Consider the following 9,170-nt stretch of genomic DNA (forward strand, 5'->3'; position numbering starts at 1 on the left):
AGTCTCGGGAGAAGGTGGCTCGCCGAGTCGGCGGCCAATAATGTGGCGGTCCTGCTGGTCTCAGCTGGCACGTCATTTCCGACTAGTTGAGTTTTAGGCTTTTAACATTCAAGGATTAGCTCAGTCCTGCTTTGGGCTTCGGATATTCCTTACCTTGTCCCTTCTAGGCGGGCTTTATGGAAATTACCTGCTGTCTCCGCTGGAGTGGGAGCCTCGAAAGAGCTGGTACTGCGACTCTGCTGCTCACCTTCGCATCCTCGGCTCCTTGCTCGGGGCCCGACTGCAGTGAGCGCGCCTTGAACTCGGGTTCTGAATGCGAGAGAATCCTGTCTTTTTCCAGTTTGGGAGCTTTGACTTGAGTTTCTCCCCAAGAGTAGATAGTGCTTGTATGGAGACTCCAGACTCCTGCGTTATTACGTCCTTACTTTCCTCTCCTGTTGCTGGAAGCTTCGCAGGTCTGTGACTTTGGAGGACGAGGGTGAGTTGAGGCTGGAAGAGTCTGCTGATGGAGGTGTGATGAGACTGGGAGGAGGTGCGGAGTTGATGGAGCTGCGGAGGGTGGGTGCTGGGTAAATGGGTGATGCGGCTGGGTAGGAGTTAGTGCTCTAAGCGCAGACACGGCTGGTAGAAAAGGCAGCCCACCTCCCCTCTTCCCCCAATATTTGGCATACAGAATGCTGACTGAAAGAAATAAGCAAATTTTGGTGTCCCCTTCGAGGGGAAATGGCCATATGGCCCAGCTTGTTCCTGTGTAAGTTGTGATGCTGTTTACAAACACTGTGCAGTGTTTAACCTCAGAGCATCCTGGGAGCCAGGAACTTATTTACTTGCAGAAAATATCTAATATGGGAGGTATGAAGATTTAGAGTCAGACATGCTAAGTACAGTTGATCTGCTTTTTCTTCACTGTTCTTTGCTTTTTGTTCACTTTTCTTTTTTCAGTAGCCAGTGGTTGAAGATTAAATTCGATAAAATTACATTAACTCTTCTCCACCCCATTGTTATTTGATTGTTAGGAATTTTAGAAGCAGTACGTTTTCTATTTTACGGACTGCCTCAATTCGAATGTAGTGAAAGCCACTAACTAGGTGGTCAACCTCTTTAGCCTTGCTTTATGGGGAGAGTGGTGAGGTTTGGTTCTGGTTTATGATTTGTAACTTTTAAGGTGTTGGCTAGCACTTTACTCTGGCTTTCTGTTTGTAAAAACAGATGTGGTACTAAGGAAATTATCAGGAGCAAGGACATTGCCTAGGAGTATGAAGAATGTGTTGGCCTCGAGTAATAGATTTTTAAGGGGACTTCATGCCCAATAGGGCTTCCCTGGGGGCTCAGAGGTTAAAGCGTCTGCCTGCAATGCGGGAGACCCAGGTTGGATCCCTGGATTGGGAAGATCCCCTGGAGAAGGAAATGGCAACCCACTCCAGTATTCTTGCCTGGAGAATTCCATGGAGGGAGGAGCCTGGTAGGCTACAATCCACGGGTTGCAAAGAGTCGGGCATGACTGAGCTACTTAACTTTCATGCCAAGTACGGAAGAAAAGGGAGGAAGAATAGGTAAAACTATAAAATTATAGTTTAGAAGTTTATTATACTATAAAAATACAGTTTAGAGGGCATTATTGTCATAGGCCAGGGGTAGATATTGCCCATACTGTCTTTGTGGTATGAAAATTGCATCAGATTATACTAAATGGTGAGCATTACTGAAGTTTGAATTTCATATAAATTCTTCACTTGTTTTGAAAATTTATTCTCTTTTTTATTTTACCCCCAATCATTTAAAAATATAAACACATTTCTTAGCTTGTGGGCTGTACAAACACAGGTGGCAGACCATAGTTTGCTGAGCCCTTACATAGAACAATAAAGAAGTACTCGGTATTTTTCAAGAGAGAATAATTGAGAAAGAGGGTGATCCCAGTGCTATGATCTCTTATTTTCATCTGTCTATATGATAACACACAAAATAATAAAGAAAATTTGAGATCTTAACACAAATTTGTATTTTTTATGACCTGTGAAACTTGATCACGTGAGAATTATGAATATACTAATAAGATACAAGTACATTCTTTAAACAAGAAAAAGTATTCCTTGTCTAAAAAAGGGATTGTAGTTCAGGAGAGGTGGAATAACATCGAGTTGTGGTGTTGATTTAGACCAAAGGATTTCCAGCACAGGAATATGCTGGAATAATAGTAGTAAAATATTATTACTATTATGCAAAAATAATTACTATATAGTAAATATTACTATATTACTATAATTTATGCAAAAATAAGTAATAGTAATGTGAAGGATAATTCAAAAATTTTAAATATACACTTTAATATTGTTTTTATATCAGGGAACGATATATCTGCTATATCTTTTATATAGAGGATCTTGTGGAACTGCTGAGTCATATAGAGGAAAAGCGGGTATTAGCACTGCAGGTTGGAGAGGAAATGGCCACCCACTCCAGTGTTCTTGCCTAGAGAATCCCAGGGACAGGGGAGCCTGGTGGGCTGCCGTCTGTGGGGTCGCACAGAGTCGGACACGACTGAAGCGACAGCAGCAGCAGCAGCAGCAGCAGCTGCAGCACTGCAGGTAGGAAACTGGTGGAGGTCGGATATACGATATGGTAGGTTGAGGAGGGAAAGAGTTCAGCTGTCCATACTTCTGAAATTCTAACTCAGAAAAAGGCAAAGCATCTAATTTTTCCCCACCTTTTTTTTTTTTTTAGTTATGAAAAATTTTAATTACAGTCTTTTTATAGGTTACATTGGCTTTTATCTTTCCCGTTCAGTAACATTGGAGTTACTTTGTTCTTTTTCAAGTCTACATTATTACTTCTTTGTGTAGACATATGATTGATTCAGCCATTTGTTTAAATAAGACATTTAGGGCCTTTCCGGGTGTTAACTTTTTGGCCACGCGGCTTGCAGGATCTTAGTTCCTCAACCGGAAATCAAACCCAGGCCTTAGCAGTGAACGCGCTAAGTCTTAACCTCTGGCCTGGCAGGGAATATCCCCCAAGTCTTATTAAAGGCCATAGTGGACATACTTGTAATATATCTATTTCCCTCATTTTTACTCTGATAATACTTGACGTATAAACACTGTATTAGTTTAGGTTGTACAACATAATTATTTGACATATTTGCACATGTATCTTTATTTTGTCATAACATCTGTATTAGTAGGACAAACTCCTGAAAACTGAGCTTCTTTGTGAAAAGGCATGGAAATTTAAAATCCTAATCGTCTTTTCAGTTTCCTTGCCATAAGGTTGTACCTATTTATGCCCACACCAGCATGTAATGAGATGACCTCTTTGCTTACAGTGGAGCCTGTGTTGATGTTTTCATATTTTAAATTTTTTGCTAATATTTTTCATTAAAAGTTTTTAATGATTGCATAACAGATCTTGTTCTGTAGGTAATGTACATTTTCCAGCCTTTTTTTCAGCAGATGGGCATTTACTTAATTTCCTTTATAAAAATTTTTTTTTAATTTTGCTGCTGCATAAACAGTGTTAAAAGATTCTCTGAACATTTGTCCTTATGTGCTAGTGGATTTATTACTGTGAAAAAGGTTGGATTGAAGGCTATAATTTACATCAGCCCTCTGTATCTGTGGGCTCCTCATCTGTGGATGTGGAGAGCTGCCATTCTTTAGAAAGGACTTGAGTATCAGTGGATTTTGGTATCCATGGGGAACAGCTGTAGTACTAATTTTTATGAATATTTCCATACTGATTTTTAAGAAGGCTATTATTATTTACATTTACCTTGACAGCAGTATTTGAGCTTTCCTGTTTCCCACATCCCAGAAGAGATGGTTATTATCTATGTTTTTATTTCTTTCTGGCCAGAAAAGAGATGTTTGGTTATTTGAATCATATTTTTTTTCTTCCTTAGTAATTTTGAGCATCTTTTTGTTGTTATTTGTTTGTTACTGGGGTTTGTTTTCTGTGCATTTCCAATCTTTGGCTGTTTTTCCTGTTGCATTGTCTGTCTTTTGCTTATCAATTTATACATACATACCACACATGACATACTGTCCTCATTAAGAAATCCAGTCTGACTCCAGATTCTAATTTACTTTCCTACGTTTTCCTACAATGTTTTTTTATTTTTTACATTTAGATCTTTATTTTTTAGAATATGATGTAGCTTGAAATTTTCCATGAATAAAAAGTTGTAGAAATTAAATAAATTTTTAAAAGTATATGATGTAAAAGGAAGATCTTTATTTTTCTCTAGAGCAGTGCTGTCCAATAGAAATGGAATGCAAGATACTTATGTAATTTTAAGTTTTCAGTCAAGCCGCATTAAAAAAAAAGTAAAAACAGATGAAGTTAATCTTAATAGTATATTTTATTTCACCAACTTAACCCATTATATAAAAATATTATTTTTACATATAATTTATTTTGAACAATTATTAAACGATGTCTTTGAAATCCAGTGTGTATTTTACACTTATATCAAATCTCAGTTCAGACTAGGCACATTTTAGTTGATCAGTGGCCGCGTGTGGCTAGTGGCTTTTGTTGAATAGCGTGTGTTATATGGATTGGATGGATGGCTCATTGTGCTAGCTTCATTTATTAAATAATCATCCTGTTTTTGTTGAATTAAATTTCACACTTGTCACACCTGAAATTGTTTCATAGTGAGATCTGTTTCTGGATTTTTGATTCTAATCTATTTGTCTCTTACACCAACACCACAGATTTTATTTCATTGAATTTTCTTGGATGTTCTTGGACATGTATTCCATATATAAATTCTAAATCAGTTTTTTTTTTTTTTCACAGTTCTCTCCCCTCAAAGGAATTAAAAAAACCTATTGTGATTCTAAACAGAAAGGGGTTTAATGTATAATTTAATTTGGGTATAGTTGGCATTTTTTATATTGTCTTCCCAGTCAGGAATTTGGTTTGCCTTCCATTTATTCAGGTCTTGTTTTATTTCTTCAATAAGCTCCTCATTTTTAAAAAACAGATTCTTTTATCTTTTTTTTTTTGGCTGTTATGCATGGAGATCCCCCCCCCCCCCCACCCAATTTCTAATAAGTAAACCACGTGCTTCATTGCTTGGATAAAGAAGAAATAATTGATATTTGACTATTTCTTACATCTAGACCCCTATCATAGTCTCTTACTAATAGTAAATTTTTAACTGTAGAGTTTAAGTATTACTGGCACTCTATGTTTTCATGTGTTTCCCCAGCTCATTCTTATGCATTTGGCCAGAGAAGCTCATTTGAGATCTGCAAATCTGTATGCTAAAGATTCTCAAAATTTGTTTCTGGCTTATCTCGCTTTCCTGAAACTAAGACATCTGGAGCTCAACATGTACAACCTGAGGTTTTTCCCTCTCTTGCACGACTAATGTGTTACTGAGTTCCAGAAATTCTTAACTGCTGTCCTTCTTTCCCCCTCTGGAGTATCAAAGAATTTGTAGATATTTTAAAAACTACTGCAGAAATTAAAAGGTCTCACTATAGAGCCTTCAGAAATAAATTCCCTTGCCCATTACATCACCTGTGAAGTTGCTGTTTTGATTTGTTGAGTCATTCTGCTGCTCTCACCAGTACCCCTTTCCATGTGCTGAGATAGTTACTAGCATTGATATCTATCCTTTTCTGTCCAAGAAGATGGAAAATATCCTAAATCCTAGAGCATGTAGGAGGAAAACGTGTATTCTGGGGGGTATATATTGGTGTCCTAGGGTTGGTATAACAAGGTTTCATGAGCTAGTGGCTTAGAAGAACAAAATTTGTTCTCTCACAGGTCTGGAGGAAAACTGAAATCAGTGTTGGTCAGGTTGATTGCTTCTGGAGGCTCTGAGGGAGAATCTGATCCATGCCTCTCTCCTAGCTCTTGGGTTTGCTGGCAGTCCTGTGTTCCCTGGCAGTCTCCCTCTCTCCACTGTCACAAGGTGTTCTTTGTGTGTGTGTGTGTTTGTGTTTCTGTGTCCAAAACTCCCTCTTCTAATAAGAATGTCAGTCTTTGGACTAACACCCGTGTTAGTCCAGTATGACCTTATTTTAACTTCATTACACCTACAGAGATCCTATTTCCAAAAATAATTACATTCGGAGGTTCCTAGTGGACATGAATTGGGAGGGGGCACTATTCAACCCAGTACAGTATAATAGAAATAAAATTCACAGCTGTCGAGACTTCCCTGGTGGTCCACTGGCTCACTGGCTAAGACTGCGCTCCCACTGCAAGGGATCTGGTTCTATCCTCGGTCAGGGAACTAGATCCCGTTTGCTACGACTGAGAGTTCGCATGCCATGACTAAAGCATCCCATGCCTCAGTGAAGACCTGGCACAGCCAAATACAGAAATAAATCTTTTTTAAAAATTCACTGGAATCTCTAGACACTTCACCAGAGAGAAGTTTCCACGACATTACGATTTCCAGAGGTGCTCGGTGTAGACATTGAGTTGGTCAGTGGACTAGTCAGATTGTAGAATAGAGCCTTGGCTGCTACTCATTCATATGTACATATTTGGTTCTGGGAAGCTAGGAGAATTGGTACTAAGCAGAGGAAGTTGAAAACAGACATAAAGATGACTTTTCTAACCACTTTTATGTATGCTCTCATTGTCAGCTGAGCCTGGGAAATTTGCCACTTTTGATCATCTGGCTCTGTGTCATCGTACCACCTTGCTCGATTACTTGGTGCCAAGGGGTCATACCAGAGGTCATATCTGGCATCCTTCTGTCTGTAGGCAAAGCCTCTTTTCAAATCTGAGTGACACTTCAGTAGAGGAATCATGGGATTGTCAAGCGCTCCTCCACTCCCCTTGCTTGATATGGACAGAAGAGGCACTTTTACCTCCTAGGAAAGGGTGCAGAACTTGGTTTTCAAGCTGGCTGTATTTTAGGGAGGGGACCAAAAGGAGAAGAGTCTGCTCCTAGTGCAGTGAGTATATAGATGGTACTCTATAAACGCGTGTTGAATTAAGGAATTTTTTCCTCATGGGGTAGCTCTTGGCATAGTACATAGCTAAATGTTTACCTGAATAGTGCTTTGACTCCTTTGACTTCCAAAACAGCAGTATGTGGAAGGCTTTATTACTCCAGTTCTCCTCACTGCCAACGTACCGTCCGTCAGAACTAAGTTATTTGCAGTTCCCTGAATCTAGTGCCCTACTTTGCAGTTAGATATTTGTTGTTTCTTCTGGATTCCTCCTAATCTTGCTCCCACTTCCAAGTTACTAACATTTTTCTCTGCAATACTTCTGTACTTTTACAGTGTTCTTGAATTATTGATGTTTTTATATCTGTCCTCCACTAGACTGGGAGCTACTTGAGAACAGAAATTGTCTTTGTTTTCCCGTCACCTCATAGTGTCTTGACACATGGGAAGCCTTAGTTCAAAGAAGGAAATCAAGGCTTGAAAGAGTAATTTGCCTAAGGTCACACAGCTGGTGTATGGCAGCACCAGAAGGAGAATATAGATCCTAAATCACTCAACAGCTATAAAGAAAAAAGTGCTGCACAGGTGTCAGGAGACCCAAGGACTAACCTTGAGTTGGTAGCTCTTTGTGTTATCCTGCCTGGGTGTGATTCTTTACCTTTATGGTATTTTGGTTCTTGTTTGTAATGCTCTTTTTAGGACCATCAACCAAAGGTACTTTTTGTATGTGTTTCTTCCAAGGAAATTGAAAAAGTCTCAATTCCCTCATTTTAAGGTAAGCAGCTGAAGAGAGTTGTTCAGGTGCTTTTGGATCTTATGTTCCAGGTCTTTGTACCTTACCTGTATGCTCTCCATAGGTAACTCCACTACCCTTTATTCTTTATCTTCTTTTCATGTTGAGATGTGAGATTTCCTCAGGAGCAACTGCCTTCTGCTCTCCAAGGTCCTGAAAAGATACCCCTGGGCTTCCTGAAAATTCCTGTTTCCCGGAATGCAGATTTGAGTTCTGATTGGTTCTTCTTCTTCTTCTTCTTTTTTTTTTAAGTCTTTATTGAATTTGTTACAATATTGCTTCTGCTTTATGTTTTGTTTTTTTGGCTGCAAGGCATGTGGAATCTTGGCTCCCTAGCCAGGGATCATACCTGCACCCCCTGTGTTGGAAGGCAATGTCTTAACCACTGGACCACCAGGGAAATCCCCTGATTGGTTCCTGAAGAAAAAGAAGATGGCAGTTCTATTTCCAGTTTTTTAAGGAATCTCCACACTGTTCTCCATAGTGGCTGTAAACTGGAAATAGAACTGCCATATGACCCAGCAATCCCACTGCTGGGCATACACACTGAGGAAACCAGAAGGGAAAGAGACACGTGTACCCCAATGTTCATCGCAGCACTGTTTATAGTAGCCAGGACATGGAAGCAACCTAGATGCCCATCAGCAGATGAATGGCTAAGAAAGCTGTGGTACATATACACAATGGAGTATTACTCAGCCATTAAAAAGAATACATTTGAATCAGTTCTAATGAGATGGATGAAACTGGAACCTATTATACAGAGTGAAGTAAGCCAGAAAGAAAAACACCAATACAGTATACTAACGCATATATATGGAATTTAGAAAGATGGTAACAATAAGCCTGTGTACGAGACAGCAAAAGAGACACTGATGTATAGATCAGTCTTATGGACTCTGTGGCAGAGGGAGAGGGTGGGGAGATTTGGGAGAATGGCATTGAAACATGTATAATATCATGTATGAAATGAGTCGCCACTCCAGGTTCGATGCACCATACTGGATGCTTGGGGCTAGTGCACTGGGACGACCCAGAGGGAGGGTATGGGGAGGGAGGAGGGAGGAGGGTTCAGGATGGGGAACACAGGTATACCTGTGGCGGCTTCATTTCGATATTTGGCAAAACTAATATTGTAAAGTTTAAAAATAAAATTAAAAGAAAAAGAAGATGGCAGATCTGATTATTGGAAAACACGGGAGAATTAAAGGCACTACTCAGGTGATAGAGTCAGATCTTCTGTTATTTTGTCTTTCCCCTTCTCCCTCTTTTCTTTGGCTGCCTCAGTGAGTCCACCTCTGCTTCTCTTGTTGCTGAGGTCTCAGACTTTACTCTAGGGGTGCTGGCATGACTGAACTCAGATGAAGGATTAAGGAGATTAGGACTGGAGGACTAGGTAGGGTCCAGAAGCTCATGGGTTTATCTATCAGACTTAAGAAAGTGTATCTCTCATA

The 9,170-nt window shown here is 39.7% G+C and overlaps 1 protein-coding gene across 1 annotated transcript in view; it reads left to right on the forward strand.

Annotated features, from left to right (window-relative positions):
- Positions 1-344: 344 nt before the first annotated feature.
- Positions 345-9,170, forward strand: part of LOC109577083 (BOLA class I histocompatibility antigen, alpha chain BL3-7) — a 41,694-nt gene continuing 32,868 nt past the window's right edge. The window contains exon 1 of the mRNA XM_019985835.2: positions 345-478. The gene's annotated coding sequence lies outside the window, so the exon portion shown is untranslated. The remainder of the gene's footprint in view (positions 479-9,170) is intronic.

Source organism: Bos indicus, chromosome 23, assembly GCF_029378745.1.
Source record: "Bos indicus isolate NIAB-ARS_2022 breed Sahiwal x Tharparkar chromosome 23, NIAB-ARS_B.indTharparkar_mat_pri_1.0, whole genome shotgun sequence".
Classification (NCBI taxonomy): domain Eukaryota; kingdom Metazoa; phylum Chordata; class Mammalia; order Artiodactyla; family Bovidae; genus Bos; species Bos indicus.